The following is an 18,709-nucleotide window of genomic DNA, read 5'->3' as shown; positions in this document are numbered from 1 at the left end:
TTAGAAATGTGAGGTAGATATGGAGAAGCAGAGTCTTCTGTAAGTGTCAATTTTAATGCTTACAGTGCTGTACTTCTAGGTATTGTTTTTTTTTTAAAAAAAGAAATAGGCCTCACCTCAAAGAAAGCTCTTGAAAGCACACATCTTATTTGCATCCTAAAACAATCATTTAAAATGTTTGACACAATTTTATGATGGCTTTACATCTTTTTTGCGCTGTTATTGCATCACTATTGTGAGACATAAGCAATGCAAAAGAAGCATCATGTTTCAAAATAGGCCTCATTTCATCAGCATGAAGATACTGTTTTTTTAAAATAAATATCTTTAGGATTGTGTAGGGGTCGTAGGGAAGTAGAGGTTTCTGTAAATGTCAAAGTTGTTTAAAAACTGTTTCTTCTTGAACCTTTTCCCTTCTTTTTTCTAATTTTTAAATACATGTTTTAATATTTTTGGAAATGTTTGTTCTCTCTTTTACAGATTGAATGTATGAAAAATTTGCTTGAAAAGTTAACATGAATTATAAGGTAAATGTTTTCTACTTTTTTAACCTACATTCCACTGCTGATGATGTCACTGACTATGTTATGATTGATGTAATAAATGGGCATGTTTTACTGCAATGGTAGGTCTTCACATCTATTATCTCGTCTGTATTCTTCAACAAGCATAAATTTGATATGCAACCCAGAGTACGGTTCACCTTAAACAAACTTTTAGAGAGGACACACCTTATCGTCACCCTCACTCAATCATTTAATCTATCACATTTAACATCTATTAGTTCTACTGCTTCATTTCTTTAATCTTTACTTTCCTGTGTTTGCTACTTCTCTCCTTCCTTTCTCTATTACTTAATTTTTCTATTCCTTCCAGTATTTTTCTCAGTCCCTGTCTTCTCATACTTCTTCATTATTATTCACTAATTCTGTCTCTATTAATGTTACTGTTTATGAATGATCTCCAAAAATTTTAAAAACAAGAACAGTAAGTATAAGGATAGGAAAAGACATTTATGTTACAAGAAAGACAACTATAGGAAGTAAACAGAAAAAACTGTTACTCGCAATCCACTGCTGATGATCTCACTGACCATGTAAAAAATTATGTAATATATGACATGATCAGAAGTGAATTGCGGGTAACAGTATCTTTTCTTTACTCCCTATATCTGTCTTTTTTTGTAACATAACTGTCTGTTTCCTTTCCTTATACTTACTGTTCCTTTTTTTAAAAAAAAATTTTTGGTACGCTCAAAGTACGCGTACCGGAGTGCGAACTAGTAGCGAACTAATAGAAATAGAGCTTGGCAGAGTTCAAAGAATTCTACCAATTTTTTTAATAATGGGGAGGTAGTTCTGAAAAGAACTGTTTTTTTTTGTTTTTGTTGTTTTAAATTTTTTTTATTAGTTTTCTGAACATTTTTTATATTTTTTTGTTTTTTTCTGAACATTTTGTATTTTTTTTTATTTTTGGGGGGGAGGGGGGAAACAAAAATGATTCATCGAAGACGGCTCAACAAGAGCAACAAAAAAAAAAAGAATTTACTTTTTGGGGCGTTTTGGGCACACATGATTGGTGATGGCTCTCATTATCAGGGTAATGCTACTTTCGCGGTAGCAAAGTGTCTGGTTGCACCGCACACAGACTTGCTTCACTTCTCCCATGTTGATTTGGATGTTCGGGATCAGCTCCCTCGCCTCCGGTCCCGATACCTCCTGAACAACAGATCTTCTTGCCATTTCTGGCGGATTTTGTTGTTGGTCGCGAAGTTGTGCATTGCTGTAATTGTTAGGGTGCCATCGACTCATGTGCCTGTGCATTGTATGATTGCCAAAACTGTACTTTTTGTCTGTGCCCCTTGAAAGTCGTTCGTCGCAAATGCGACAAAAGACGTATCTGGCATTTACTTTCTTTTGGTCAGCAGGAAATTTAAAAAATTGCCAGATATAATTTTCTTTCCTATTATATCTTCTGGGCTCCTCTGGCAAAAACTCGTCATTTTCTTGCTGTTCTTCCTCTTCTTGATTTTCCTCCTCTTCTATAATTAGTGAAGCAGGTAGTCTTTTCTTCCCATGAGGAGGTGGAGGAGGTGGAGGGGGCACACTGGCAGAAGCAACCATTGAAGCCATTGCTGATGAATCAAAAAAGTTCTTTCTCTCACCAAGATGAAAGTCAGAGTGAGGAAAGAAGGAGGGGTTTTCATCATTTGGGAGAAGGAAAAATTCTAAACCAATGAAAAGTGTTAATTTTATATGACATGACCAAGTATTACATCATTAGGAAACCAAAAGTGAAATGAACCAATGAAAAGTGTTATTTTCGAGTCACATGACCTGCTGTGTTTACGTTTCGCGCTTTGCTCCGCTTTCCGGTCCACTTCCGGGTCCGCTAATTTGGCGCGTCCAACGACGTATTACGCGATAACGCAAAACGTCATGCAAACGTAACAGTTACGCTAAAGGAACGTAGACCAGTTCGCGTACTAAGCCGCGGCTTTAAATTGAGCTAACGGGAAGCAGACCGGTTCGCGGACTGGGAGCGGAACAAAAAAAAATGTTTTAAAAAAATTGTCTAAAGAACATGAAAAATATATTTCAAAATTTAAAGAACAATACATTGTACAGCTACAGATATTAGCTTTTAAAAAACCATTGAAATTCAATGAAAAAACCATAGGTTATAGACTATATATAGTTAGGGATTAGCATTTAAAAAACCTTATTTTATTTGCACAAAACCATTGAAATTCCATATATAGTTAGTTGCACTAACTATATATCGCGCACCCGCAATCCACTGCTGATGATGTCACATATTACATCATTCATGACATGGTCAGTGACATCACTGATGACATCACTGATGACAACATCCAGTGACTGTATGTTTCTGTATAGTTAAAATATGTCTTACATATTGAAGAATGAGTGGATGTATAAGTGTCTGGATGAAGGATTTAGTAGGTGCATGACTGACTGTATGAGTGAGTGATTAAATGTGTCTCACTGAGTGCATGGGTTAGTGACTAAACTGTCTTAATTTGTGCATCATTATGTCTGTTGTTCTGTAAACTGTTGCATGTGTTGATCAGTAGCTATATGAGTAACTATATGGGTTATTGATTGGTTGTCCAAGTATTTGTATGGGAGACTGAGTGCGTGTGTGGGTAGCTGGGAGGTGTGTGACTCTGTGCATAGATGTGTGAGCAGTTGATTCACTAGATGTATGGTTTCAAAAGTGCATGTGGAAACAGCTGTATGAGCGGTTGACTGTGTGCATGAGTGTATTGGTGAGTGAATGGATATCTCAGTGCTACATGTTAAAGTAAGTACATATGTAAAACACTTTACATGTAAGAGTTGACATATATAAATAACTGTGCATAAGAGCCAGTGAATGTGTAAGTGGCTGTATGGATCATTGTGAACTTGTATCAGGGATTGTATAAGAGAGTAAATATGTGTTAGTATATGTTTGAATAAGTAAGGTGTGTATAACTGTATAGTTGAGGAAATGGAGGTGTGATTGATTCTTTGCATGACTGACTAGGTGTGTGAGTAACTCCATGGATGAGTGACAGTCTGTGAGTGTCTGTTTATACTGAGTGTATGTAAGGTTATATTAGAGTCTGAAGAGGTTCATTGTATTATCACATGAGTGATGTGATCAGTGATGTCAAATGAGATGTCATCAGTGATGTCATTTGAGTTGTCATCAGTGATGTCATCAGTGATGTCATTTGAGATGTCATCAGTGATGTCATTTGAGTTGTCATCAGTGATGTCATTTGAGATGTCATCAGTGATGTCATCAGTGATGTCACTGACCATGTCATGAATGATGTAATATGTGACATCATCAGCAGTGGATTGCGGGTGCGCGATATATAGTTAGTGCAACTAACTATATATGGAATTTCAATGGTTTTGTGCAAATAAAATAAGGTTTTTTAAATGCTAATCCCTAACTATATATAGTCTATAACCTATGGTTTTTTCATTGAATATATATATATATATATATATATATATATATATATCCATACTATTCAGCGAAAGTCATGCCGGCGCCTTCTCAGTTCGTGGCGGGCCTCGACGGGGTATCGCCACTCCCCTTGTAAACCCAAACAAATTACCGTCTTTTCTTTCACAGACAGAGAGTCGAGGCCCAGATAGCTTTTCAAGTGTTTTTAATCTGCAACACTAACACTCAACGCGTTTCGCAGCTTCTGCCGCTTTCTCACGAGTGAATAGCAGTGTGAAATAATAAAGTTTTATACAATAACAAAAAACAATTAATCATGTGACTTTTCCAAGTGAAAGTGAAAACATACTATTATCTCATTTTACCTTCTTTTGCACATTTCGTCATGGGTTGTCAGGAATAAACTAAATAAACAGGAGATCATTTTTAGTTAAAGTATGCTTGTGAAACATATTCAACCATTTTCAGATGAATCAGCAGTGCGTTTTCTAGACATTCGGTCCGCTTTTCTCTCACGGACTACCATACCCATAAGTCAGTATTTCTGAATTGGAACGAGTAATCGCTATTCCTGAATTACTTCATTCAGGTTCACAATCCTAGTACTTTACCAAGGTTTTGGTAGCTCCGGCCAGCCTCGGACTGCAGAAGCTCGGAATTGGGCGGTCTGACAAGAAGCAGCTCGACATGGTGCGAGGAGCCGGGAATCATGGTATCCTGACTCGCGGCCCGCCGAGCCTCTGCATGAGAGGCGGGAACGATCGGGAGCCTGGGGGAGTCATGGGACACCTTTCCCGCAGGAACCAGCCACCGTATCAACAAACACCCTTTTCTCCTCTAGTCAAGTAACACCATCAAGTTACCCCCGTGCATTGCCTTCAACCCAGGTGAACTGTGGGTGATGTAGTCAGGATTCCAAGACTACAGAAGGCGTGCATAAAAACAACAAGGGGCGGAGCTCCCCGACCATTGAGGGAGCAGGAGGAGACACTCTGTGTGGAGAGGTTATGGCGGTACCTGTGTGGAGGCATCTGACGAGGCGAAGGGTCGCCGAAATGCATAATGCCCAGTGTCCACAATAAAGGCTCTCCAAAGGATTTCCCCGTGTGGCCTCTCACTTCTTCGTAGTGAAGATGTGTTTTCGGATGTTTTACACGCTGGCCAGTAGCGTGTGCTGAGGCTCCGTTCCATTGAAGAGGCCGGAGCATTGCTGGCAACAACTGTGTACTTTACCAAGGTTTTGGTAGCTCCGGCCAGCCTCGGACTGCAGAAGCTCGGAATTGGGCGGTCTGACAAGAAGCAGCTCGACATGGTGCGAGGAGCCGGGAATCATGGTATCCTGACTCGCGGCCCGCCGAGCCTATGCATGAGAGGCGGGAACGATCGGGAGCCTGGGGGAGTCATGGGACACCTTTCCCGCAGGAACCAGCCACCGTATCAACAAACACCCTTTTCTCCCCTAGTCAAGTAACACCATCAAGTTACCCCCGTGCATTGCCTTCAACCCAGGTGAACTGTGGGTGATGTAGTCAGGATTCCAAGACTACAGAAGGCGTGCATAAAAACAACAAGGGGCGGAGCTCCCCGACCATTGAGGGAGCAGGAGGAGACACTCTGTGTGGAGAGGTTATGGCGGTACCTGTGTGGAGGCATCTGACGAGGCGAAGGGTCGCCGAAATGCATAATGCCCAGTGTCCACAATAAAGGCTCTCCAAAGGATTTCCCCGTGTGGCCTCTCACTTCTTCGTAGTGAAGATGTGTTTTCGGATGTTTTACACGCTGGCCAGTAGCGTGTGCTGAGGCTCCGTTCCATTGAAGAGGCCGGAGCATTGCTGGCAACAACTGTGTACTTTACCAAGGTTTTGGTAGCTCCGGCCAGCCTCGGACTGCAGAAGCTCGGAATTGGGCGGTCTGACAAGAAGCAGCTCGACATGGTGCGAGGAGCCGGGAATCATGGTATCCTGACTCGCGGCCCGCCGAGCCTATGCATGAGAGGCGGGAACGATCGGGAGCCTGGGGGAGTCATGGGACACCTTTCCCGCAGGAACCAGCCACCGTATCAACAAACACCCTTTTCTCCCCTAGTCAAGTAACACCATCAAGTTACCCCCGTGCATTGCCTTCAACCCAGGTGAACTGTGGGTGATGTAGTCAGGATTCCAAGACTACAGAAGGCGTGCATAAAAACAACAAGGGGCGGAGCTCCCCGACCATTGAGGGAGCAGGAGGAGACACTCTGTGTGGAGAGGTTATGGCGGTACCTGTGTGGAGGCATCTGACGAGGCGAAGGGTCGCCGAAATGCATAATGCCCAGTGTCCACAATAAAGGCTCTCCAAAGGATTTCCCCGTGTGGCCTCTCACTTCTTCGTAGTGAAGATGTGTTTTCGGATGTTTTACACGCTGGCCAGTAGCGTGTGCTGAGGCTCCGTTCCATTGAAGAGGCCGGAGCATTGCTGGCAACAACTGTGTACTTTACCAAGGTTTTGGTAGCTCCGGCCAGCCTCGGACTGCAGAAGCTCGGAATTGGGCGGTCTGACAAGAAGCAGCTCGACATGGTGCGAGGAGCCGGGAATCATGGTATCCTGACTCGCGGCCCGCCGAGCCTATGCATGAGAGGCGGGAACGATCGGGAGCCTGGGGGAGTCATGGGACACCTTTCCCGCAGGAACCAGCCACCGTATCAACAAACACCCTTTTCTCCCCTAGTCAAGTAACACCATCAAGTTACCCCCGTGCATTGCCTTCAACCCAGGTGAACTGTGGGTGATGTAGTCAGGATTCCAAGACTACAGAAGGCGTGCATAAAAACAACAAGGGGCGGAGCTCCCCGACCATTGAGGGAGCAGGAGGAGACACTCTGTGTGGAGAGGTTATGGCGGTACCTGTGTGGAGGCATCTGACGAGGCGAAGGGTCGCCGAAATGCATAATGCCCAGTGTCCACAATAAAGGCTCTCCAAAGGATTTCCCCGTGTGGCCTCTCACTTCTTCGTAGTGAAGATGTGTTTTCGGATGTTTTACACGCTGGCCAGTAGCGTGTGCTGAGGCTCCGTTCCATTGAAGAGGCCGGAGCATTGCTGGCAACAACTGTGTACTTTACCAAGGTTTTGGTAGCTCCGGCCAGCCTCGGACTGCAGAAGCTCGGAATTGGGCGGTCTGACAAGAAGCAGCTCGACATGGTGCGAGGAGCCGGGAATCATGGTATCCTGACTCGCGGCCCGCCGAGCCTATGCATGAGAGGCGGGAACGATCGGGAGCCTGGGGGAGTCATGGGACACCTTTCCCGCAGGAACCAGCCACCGTATCAACAAACACCCTTTTCTCCCCTAGTCAAGTAACACCATCAAGTTACCCCCGTGCATTGCCTTCAACCCAGGTGAACTGTGGGTGATGTAGTCAGGATTCCAAGACTACAGAAGGCGTGCATAAAAACAACAAGGGGCGGAGCTCCCCGACCATTGAGGGAGCAGGAGGAGACACTCTGTGTGGAGAGGTTATGGCGGTACCTGTGTGGAGGCATCTGACGAGGCGAAGGGTCGCCGAAATGCATAATGCCCAGTGTCCACAATAAAGGCTCTCCAAAGGATTTCCCCGTGTGGCCTCTCACTTCTTCGTAGTGAAGATGTGTTTTCGGATGTTTTACACGCTGGCCAGTAGCGTGTGCTGAGGCTCCGTTCCATTGAAGAGGCCGGAGCATTGCTGGCAACAACTGTGTACTTTACCAAGGTTTTGGTAGCTCCGGCCAGCCTCGGACTGCAGAAGCTCGGAATTGGGCGGTCTGACAAGAAGCAGCTCGACATGGTGCGAGGAGCCGGGAATCATGGTATCCTGACTCGCGGCCCGCCGAGCCTATGCATGAGAGGCGGGAACGATCGGGAGCCTGGGGGAGTCATGGGACACCTTTCCCGCAGGAACCAGCCACCGTATCAACAAACACCCTTTTCTCCCCTAGTCAAGTAACACCATCAAGTTACCCCCGTGCATTGCCTTCAACCCAGGTGAACTGTGGGTGATGTAGTCAGGATTCCAAGACTACAGAAGGCGTGCATAAAAACAACAAGGGGCGGAGCTCCCCGACCATTGAGGGAGCAGGAGGAGACACTCTGTGTGGAGAGGTTATGGCGGTACCTGTGTGGAGGCATCTGACGAGGCGAAGGGTCGCCGAAATGCATAATGCCCAGTGTCCACAATAAAGGCTCTCCAAAGGATTTCCCCGTGTGGCCTCTCACTTCTTCGTAGTGAAGATGTGTTTTCGGATGTTTTACACGCTGGCCAGTAGCGTGTGCTGAGGCTCCGTTCCATTGAAGAGGCCGGAGCATTGCTGGCAACAACTGTGTACTTTACCAAGGTTTTGGTAGCTCCGGCCAGCCTCGGACTGCAGAAGCTCGGAATTGGGCGGTCTGACAAGAAGCAGCTCGACATGGTGCGAGGAGCCGGGAATCATGGTATCCTGACTCGCGGCCCGCCGAGCCTATGCATGAGAGGCGGGAACGATCGGGAGCCTGGGGGAGTCATGGGACACCTTTCCCGCAGGAACCAGCCACCGTATCAACAAACACCCTTTTCTCCCCTAGTCAAGTAACACCATCAAGTTACCCCCGTGCATTGCCTTCAACCCAGGTGAACTGTGGGTGATGTAGTCAGGATTCCAAGACTACAGAAGGCGTGCATAAAAACAACAAGGGGCGGAGCTCCCCGACCATTGAGGGAGCAGGAGGAGACACTCTGTGTGGAGAGGTTATGGCGGTACCTGTGTGGAGGCATCTGACGAGGCGAAGGGTCGCCGAAATGCATAATGCCCAGTGTCCACAATAAAGGCTCTCCAAAGGATTTCCCCGTGTGGCCTCTCACTTCTTCGTAGTGAAGATGTGTTTTCGGATGTTTTACACGCTGGCCAGTAGCGTGTGCTGAGGCTCCGTTCCATTGAAGAGGCCGGAGCATTGCTGGCAACAACTGTGTACTTTACCAAGGTTTTGGTAGCTCCGGCCAGCCTCGGACTGCAGAAGCTCGGAATTGGGCGGTCTGACAAGAAGCAGCTCGACATGGTGCGAGGAGCCGGGAATCATGGTATCCTGACTCGCGGCCCGCCGAGCCTATGCATGAGAGGCGGGAACGATCGGGAGCCTGGGGGAGTCATGGGACACCTTTCCCGCAGGAACCAGCCACCGTATCAACAAACACCCTTTTCTCCCCTAGTCAAGTAACACCATCAAGTTACCCCCGTGCATTGCCTTCAACCCAGGTGAACTGTGGGTGATGTAGTCAGGATTCCAAGACTACAGAAGGCGTGCATAAAAACAACAAGGGGCGGAGCTCCCCGACCATTGAGGGAGCAGGAGGAGACACTCTGTGTGGAGAGGTTATGGCGGTACCTGTGTGGAGGCATCTGATGAGGCGAAGGGTCGCCGAAATGCATAATGCCCAGTGTCCACAATAAAGGCTCTCCAAAGGATTTCCCCGTGTGGCCTCTCACTTCTTCGTAGTGAAGATGTGTTTTCGGATGTTTTACACGCTGGCCAGTAGCGTGTGCTGAGGCTCCGTTCCATTGAAGAGGCCGGAGCATTGCTGGCAACAACTGTGTACTTTACCAAGGTTTTGGTATCTCCGGCCAGCCTCGGACTGCAGAAGCTCGGAATTGGGCGGTCTGACAAGAAGCAGCTCGACATGGTGCGAGGAGCCGGGAATCATGGTATCCTGACTCGCGGCCCGCCGAGCCTATGCATGAGAGGCGGGAACGATCGGGAGCCTGGGGGAGTCATGGGACACCTTTCCCGCAGGAACCAGCCACCGTATCAACAAACACCCTTTTCTCCCCTAGTCAAGTAACACCATCAAGTTACCCCCGTGCATTGCCTTCAACCCAGGTGAACTGTGGGTGATGTAGTCAGGATTCCAAGACTACAGAAGGCGTGCATAAAAACAACAAGGGGCGGAGCTCCCCGACCATTGAGGGAGCAGGAGGAGACACTCTGTGTGGAGAGGTTATGGCGGTACCTGTGTGGAGGCATCTGACGAGGCGAAGGGTCGCCGAAATGCATAATGCCCAGTGTCCACAATAAAGGCTCTCCAAAGGATTTCCCCGTGTGGCCTCTCACTTCTTCGTAGTGAAGATGTGTTTTCGGATGTTTTACACGCTGGCCAGTAGCGTGTGCTGAGGCTCCGTTCCATTGAAGAGGCCGGAGCATTGCTGGCAACAACTGTGTACTTTACCAAGGTTTTGGTAGCTCCGGCCAGCCTCGGACTGCAGAAGCTCGGAATTGGGCGGTCTGACAAGAAGCAGCTCGACATGGTGCGAGGAGCCGGGAATCATGGTATCCTGACTCGCGGCCCGCCGAGCCTATGCATGAGAGGCGGGAACGATCGGGAGCCTGGGGGAGTCATGGGACACCTTTCCCGCAGGAACCAGCCACCGTATCAACAAACACCCTTTTCTCCCCTAGTCAAGTAACACCATCAAGTTACCCCCGTGCATTGCCTTCAACCCAGGTGAACTGTGGGTGATGTAGTCAGGATTCCAAGACTACAGAAGGCGTGCATAAAAACAACAAGGGGCGGAGCTCCCCGACCATTGAGGGAGCAGGAGGAGACACTCTGTGTGGAGAGGTTATGGCGGTACCTGTGTGGAGGCATCTGACGAGGCGAAGGGTCGCCGAAATGCATAATGCCCAGTGTCCACAATAAAGGCTCTCCAAAGGATTTCCCCGTGTGGCCTCTCACTTCTTCGTAGTGAAGATGTGTTTTCGGATGTTTTACACGCTGGCCAGTAGCATGTGCTGAGGCTCCGTTCCATTGAAGAGGCCGGAGCATTGCTGGCAACAACTGTGTACTTTACCAAGGTTTTGGTAGCTCCGGCCAGCCTCGGACTGCAGAAGCTCGGAATTGGGCGGTCTGACAAGAAGCAGCTCGACATGGTGCGAGGAGCCGGGAATCATGGTATCCTGACTCGCGGCCCGCCGAGCCTATGCATGAGAGGCGGGAACGATCGGGAGCCTGGGGGAGTCATGGGACACCTTTCCCGCAGGAACCAGCCACCGTATCAACAAACACCCTTTTCTCCCCTAGTCAAGTAACACCATCAAGTTACCCCCGTGCATTGCCTTCAACCCAGGTGAACTGTGGGTGATGTAGTCAGGATTCCAAGACTACAGAAGGCGTGCATAAAAACAACAAGGGGCGGAGCTCCCCGACCATTGAGGGAGCAGGAGGAGACACTCTGTGTGGAGAGGTTATGGCGGTACCTGTGTGGAGGCATCTGACGAGGCGAAGGGTCGCCGAAATGCATAATGCCCAGTGTCCACAATAAAGGCTCTCCAAAGGATTTCCCCGTGTGGCCTCTCACTTCTTCGTAGTGAAGATGTGTTTTCGGATGTTTTACACGCTGGCCAGTAGCGTGTGCTGAGGCTCCGTTCCATTGAAGAGGCCGGAGCATTGCTGGCAACAACTGTGTACTTTACCAAGGTTTTGGTAGCTCCGGCCAGCCTCGGACTGCAGAAGCTCGGAATTGGGCGGTCTGACAAGAAGCAGCTCGACATGGTGCGAGGAGCCGGGAATCATGGTATCCTGACTCGCGGCCCGCCGAGCCTATGCATGAGAGGCGGGAACGATCGGGAGCCTGGGGGAGTCATGGGACACCTTTCCCGCAGGAACCAGCCACCGTATCAACAAACACCCTTTTCTCCCCTAGTCAAGTAACACCATCAAGTTACCCCCGTGCATTGCCTTCAACCCAGGTGAACTGTGGGTGATGTAGTCAGGATTCCAAGACTACAGAAGGCGTGCATAAAAACAACAAGGGGCGGAGCTCCCCGACCATTGAGGGAGCAGGAGGAGACACTCTGTGTGGAGAGGTTATGGCGGTACCTGTGTGGAGGCATCTGACGAGGCGAAGGGTCGCCGAAATGCATAATGCCCAGTGTCCACAATAAAGGCTCTCCAAAGGATTTCCCCGTGTGGCCTCTCACTTCTTCGTAGTGAAGATGTGTTTTCGGATGTTTTACACGCTGGCCAGTAGCGTGTGCTGAGGCTCCGTTCCATTGAAGAGGCCGGAGCATTGCTGGCAACAACTGTGTACTTTACCAAGGTTTTGGTAGCTCCGGCCAGCCTCGGACTGCAGAAGCTCGGAATTGGGCGGTCTGACAAGAAGCAGCTCGACATAGTGCGAGGAGCCGGGAATCATGGTATCCTGACTCGCGGCCCGCCGAGCCTATGCATGAGAGGCGGGAACGATCGGGAGCCTGGGGGAGTCATGGGACACCTTTCCCGCAGGAACCAGCCACCGTATCAACAAACACCCTTTTCTCCCCTAGTCAAGTAACACCATCAAGTTACCCCCGTGCATTGCCTTCAACCCAGGTGAACTGTGGGTGATGCAGTCAGGATTCCAAGACTACAGAAGGCGTGCATAAAAACAACAAGGGGCGGAGCTCCCCGACCATTGAGGGAGCAGGAGGAGACACTCTGTGTGGAGAGGTTATGGCGGTACCTGTGTGGAGGCATCTGACGAGGCGAAGGGTCGCCGAAATGCATAATGCCCAGTGTCCACAATAAAGGCTCTCCAAAGGATTTCCCCGTGTGGCCTCTCACTTCTTCGTAGTGAAGATGTGTTTTCGGATGTTTTACACGCTGGCCAGTAGCGTGTGCTGAGGCTCCGTTCCTTTGAAGAGGCCGGAGCATTGCTGGCAACAACTGTGTACTTTACCAAGGTTTTGGTAGCTCCGGCCAGCCTCGGACTGCAGAAGCTCGGAATTGGGCGGTCTGACAAGAAGCAGCTCGACATGGTGCGAGGAGCCGGGAATCATGGTATCCTGACTCGCGGCCCGCCGAGCCTATGCATGAGAGGCGGGAACGATCGGGAGCCTGGGGGAGTCATGGGACACCTTTCCCGCAGGAACCAGCCACCGTATCAACAAACACCCTTTTCTCCCCTAGTCAAGTAACACCATCAAGTTACCCCCGTGCATTGCCTTCAACCCAGGTGAACTGTGGGTGATGTAGTCAGGATTCCAAGACTACAGAAGGCGTGCATAAAAACAACAAGGGGCGGAGCTCCCCGACCATTGAGGGAGCAGGAGGAGACACTCTGTGTGGAGAGGTTATGGCGGTACCTGTGTGGAGGCATCTGTCGAGGCGAAGGGTCGCCGAAATGCATAATGCCCAGTGTCCACAATAAAGGCTCTCCAAAGGATTTCCCCGTGTGGCCTCTCACTTCTTCGTAGTGAAGATGTGTTTTCGGATGTTTTACACGCTGGCCAGTAGCGTGTGCTGAGGCTCCGTTCCATTGAAGAGGCCGGAGCATTGCTGGCAACAACTGTGTACTTTACCAAGGTTTTGGTAGCTCCGGCCAGCCTCGGACTGCAGAAGCTCGGAATTGGGCGGTCTGACAAGAAGCAGCTCGACATGGTGCGAGGAGCCGGGAATCATGGTATCCTGACTCGCGGCCCGCCGAGCCTATGCATGAGAGGCGGGAACGATCGGGAGCCTGGGGAAGTCATGGGACACCTTTCCCGCAGGAACCAGCCACCGTATCAACAAACACCCTTTTCTCCCCTAGTCAAGTAACACCATCAAGTTACCCCCGTGCATTGCCTTCAACCCAGGTGAACTGTGGGTGATGTAGTCAGGATTCCAAGACTACAGAAGGCGTGCATAAAAACAACAAGGGGCGGAGCTCCCCGACCATTGAGGGAGCAGGAGGAGACACTCTGTGTGGAGAGGTTATGGCGGTACCTGTGTGGAGGCATCTGACGAGGCGAAGGGTCGCCGAAATGCATAATGCCCAGTGTCCACAATAAAGGCTCTCCAAAGGATTTCCCCGTGTGGCCTCTCACTTCTTCGTAGTGAAGATGTGTTTTCGGATATATATATATATATATATATATATATATATATATATATATATATATATATATATATATATATATATATATATATATATATATATATATACATATATATACATACATATATATACATACATATATATGTATATATATATATATATATATATATATATATATATATATATATATATATATATATATATATATATATATATATATATATATATATATATATATATATATATATATATATATATATATATCCATACTATTCAGCGAAAGTCATGCCGGCGCCTTCTCAGTTCGTGGCGGGCCTCGACGGGGTATCGCCACTCCCCTTGTAAACCCAAACAAATTACCGTCTTTTCTTTCACAGACAGAGAGTCGAGGCCCAGATAGCTTTTCAAGTGTTTTTAATCTGCAACACTAACACTCAACGCGTTTCGCAGCTTCTGCCGCTTTCTCACGAGTGAATAGCAGTGTGAAATAATAAAGTTTTATACAATAACAAAAAACAATTAATCATGTGACTTTTCCAAGTGAAAGTGAAAACATACTATTATCTCATTTTACCTTCTTTTGCACATTTCGTCATGGGTTGTCAGGAATAAACTAAATAAACAGGAGATCATTTTTAGTTAAAGTATGCTTGTGAAACATATTCAACCATTTTCAGATGAATCAGCAGTGCGTTTTCTAGACATTCGGTCCGCTTTTCTCTCACGGACTACCATACCCATAAGTCAGTATTTCTGAATTGGAACGAGTAATCGCTATTCCTGAATTACTTCATTCAGGTTCACAATCCTAGAAGTTAGGCAATACAATAACGCAGCACCTCTAATGGTGGTTTAAGGCGGATGAAGTGTTCGGCATTACATTAACTCATGAATGCAATCAATCAGTTCATTACGCGCACAATCCTGCTGCACTGATCCTGTTTCTCAGTGGTTTAGCTATTTATGCATCGAGCCCCAGTGGGCGTAATCCGCTTGAATGCTGCTGCGTGCTGACAGTCCCCACTAGTGAGTAACAAAAGTTGATCACTCACTAATAGTGTAGTGTCCTCTTGCATAGGGCCCCAGTGGGCATTTTCCATATGTACTGCTCATTCAAAATACTGCTTGAATCATTTCAAGATCTGCGAGTGACTTTCATTCCATTCATGCCTTTGATTCACCCAATGTGACCTGTAAAATGGAAAAGTATATTCATTAAAACATATTCTCAGTTATCGTACGTGCATTAAAACAAACATGATTCTTAGAATACTCTGCAGGCTTTAGGATTCAACGTTAGTTTGAGCTAGACGCTTGCTACTTTCCTAAGTGAGATGCTAGTCCTTCATCAATATTATGTCCTTGGGGGGTCAATGTCTGGAATCCAATTATAAATCTGGATTCAAGTCTACGTAGCTCTTTCGTCCTGTCTCCTCCTCTCTCTCTTTTAGGAACATAATCCAACACCACAAATGACAAAAGATTCGTGTTTTGGTTATGTTCACTGAAAAAGTGACGGGCAATGGGATATTGTTGATCATGATGGTTAATGGCCCTTAAGTGTTCTAGTACTCTTTTCTTGGCCTTGTGGATCGTGCTCCCTATGTAGAATAACTCACATGGGCATTTGAGTGCATACACTGCATATTCAGTTTCGCATGATGTATGCTTCAAAATTATATATATATGGAAGAAAAGGTTGCCACCTAGGTGGGAATGCACTTACAGGTAGGAATTAATGCCAGCGCAAGGGCCCGAGCTGCGAACAGAGTCCCTTTCCTGCCAGACGCGTTTCGGGCCAACGCCCTCTTCAGTGGCAGCACATGTGACATGACGGCAGCTGCAGGCACCAGTAAATACCCTCAGTGATTATGCACAGGTGTGAAACCTGAAGCAATGCTTTCTGGGACTGGTGGTTCGATAAAACCCAAGTGGGTCGCCGCCGCCATTCGCATGCAAAAAAAGTTTTAAAGGGATTGCCAATGTCCCCGCAAGCACCCCGCAAGTAAAGGCACCTCCTGTACCACAAAAAGCTGCCCAAATGAGGCAGCCGTGGACCCGCAGTTTGTCCGCGGATGTGCAAACCCGCGACCGTGGCCGGCCGCTAACAAATGGAAGAAAAGGTTGCCACCTAGGTGGGAATGCACTTACAGGTAGGAATTAATGCCAGCGCAAGGGCGCGAGCTGCGAACAGAGTCCCTTTCCTGCCAGACGTGTTTCGGGCCAACGCCCTCTTCAGTGGCAGCACATGTGACATGACGGCAGCTGCAGGCACCAGTAAATACCCTCAGTGATTATGCACAGGTGTGAAACCTGAAGCAATGCTTTCTGGGACTGGTGGTTCGATAAAACCCAAGTGGGTCGCCGCCGCCATTCGCATGCAAAAAAAGTTTTAAAGGGATTGCCAATGTCCCCGCAAGCACCCCGCAAGTAAAGGCACCTCCTGTACCACAAAAAGCTGCCCAAATGAGGCAGCCGTGGACCCGCAGTTTGTCCCCGGATGTGCAAACCCGCGACCGTGGCCGGCCGCTAACAAATGGAAGAAAAGGTTGCCACCTAGGTGGGAATGCACTTACAGGTAGGAATGCTTGATTGCTATTTTGCCCGACTGGGGTGGCGTTGCCATGCCCCATGGTGAATACCACTATGGTTTGCTTTATGGTTCGCTATGTTTGGGTCTGCCTCTTCTTAGGGTGTAAGAGGTTGGGTGGAGAGTGGTGGGGATTCTTCGCTCTTTGTTTAATGATGGTTCTTCCAGTTTGCAGATGATGACGATTATTTTGTGGAATGTGATACATGCATGCACAACGTTGATAGTTTTGATGCAGTTCGGATGGTACAGCTAGGGAATGTGCCCGGTCCTTCCGGGCTTTCACTGTTAACATGGAATGTGCGTGATCTGAATAACACCAGGAAGAGCAGACAAGTAAATTATGTAGCTCGACACAAGGTGGATGTCCTTTTTATGCAGGAAACTCACCTGTCTGGCACGGACGGAGCTTCAATGGCTTCTGGAAGGGGCCCCCATAGGTTTTTTTCCAATTATAGTAGATATGCGCGTTGGGTCTCCATCTTTATACATAAAAGAATTCTGTTTGCACACTGTAACACCTATCAGGGCCCCGACGGCCGTTTTTTAATCATCACTGGACTGTTGCTGGGATACAATATCACCCTGGAGGGAATGTATGGCCCGAACACTGACTCCTCTTCCTTTTTTCACTCCGTATTGACTCGCCTCCTCTCGATTGACACCGGGCTTCTGATCATGGGTGGAGATTTAAACCTCCTGATGGACCACACTGGGGACAGCACTGCTACATCCCCCGACACCAGACCTCGCGCCCGATTAGCCCTCATGGAGATTTGTGCACAGTACTCATTAGTTGACGTGGAATTCCATCTACACGCGCGACACCCTGCATTCACTCTTTATTCTGGGTTCCACAACACTTGGACGAGGATTGACTATTGTCTGGTTTCTCCCGGGGTGGCGGGCTGGATATGGGCAGTCCTGACTCTTCCCTGCACCCTATCCGATCACTCCCCGGTGGTCCTACAATTACACATTCCCCGAGCGGGTGGCTTTAGAGGCAGTGGCGATTCCCTGGCCGTGTCTTGATTGATCCTGTGTTTAACGAAGAAGTTAGACAGGCGATTGAAGACTATTTTGACTTGAACACCGGGTCTGTTGGGCAGTCTTATGGGAGGACTTTAAAGCTTATATCAGAGGGGTCTGCATCTCAAAACACGCTGGTGTCTTGTGCAATCTGCGTTCCACTTTGGGCCGTATCGAGAGGGATATTGCTGGTATAGACTGCAATCTGCTTGCTGCTCCCACTGAATCCCTTGGAGCACGACGTCTAGAGCTTTGCGTGGAGTTTAGCGGCGCCGCCGATAGGGAGTAGTAATTCCTCAACAAACATTGTGTGGTATGTCGGTATGGTGAAGGTGAGCGCCCGGGTAGGCTCCTGGCCAACACATTGCGCCCTCCTCGAGGCCCCACATATATTGTTTCTATGGCTGGGCCCGATGGTTTCCCCTTGCACTCCACCCGTGATGTTTGCGATCTATTTCTCTCCTATTATAAATCCCTTTACACCTCTCCCCTGCCCGGGTATCCTAGGAACCAAGAGTCTTATTTATCTGAGGTAGCCCTGGTTTACCTGGAACGTTATATGGAGGACTTTCTTTCGACTCCCATCACCCCGGATAGTATTGTTGAGGCTATTGACGCCCTGCGCGCATCCTCGGCTCCAGGTCTCGACGGCTTCTCTGCCGACTTTTATAAGGGATATAAGGAAATACTGGTGCTGCGTTTGGTGGAGGTTTACGCCGAGGCTCTTGAAGCGGGTATCCTCCCCCCGACGTTCCGAGAAGTGGTGATCATTCTATTGCCCAAACCGGTAAAGGATCCCATGCTCAGTGGCTCTTATAGGCCGCTATCCCTGTTGAACCTGGATTATAAAATCCTGGCCAAGGTCATAGCCCCTAGATTATCATTATTGATGGAATTCATTATCTCCCCGGTGCAGTCTCGGTTCGTCCCTCGTCGGTCCACTCTCTCAATCTCTGGACGTTGTTTACGGTGTTGCACAGAATAGAGCCCTCCACCCCGCTGCCGCTATTTTGCTTGACGCTGAAAAGGCGTTCAACTCTCTCGAGCGGCCCTTTTTCTTTACGATCATACGTCGTATGGGCATGCCGGAGTGTTTTGTCACGAGGGTGGCTCTATTTTATAATAAACCCACGGCTCGGCTGCGCCTCAACTGCACTCTGTGTGATCCTTTCCCTTTGTTACGTAGCACAAGACAGGGCTGCCCTTTATCCCATCTTTTATTCATTTTGGCCATGGATCCTTTAGCTCAGCAATTCCGTACTGGTC

This window comes from Lissotriton vulgaris, chromosome 10, assembly GCF_964263255.1.
Source record: "Lissotriton vulgaris chromosome 10, aLisVul1.2, whole genome shotgun sequence".
Classification (NCBI taxonomy): domain Eukaryota; kingdom Metazoa; phylum Chordata; class Amphibia; order Caudata; family Salamandridae; genus Lissotriton; species Lissotriton vulgaris.
Note: the sequence above shows the minus strand (reverse complement) of the source record.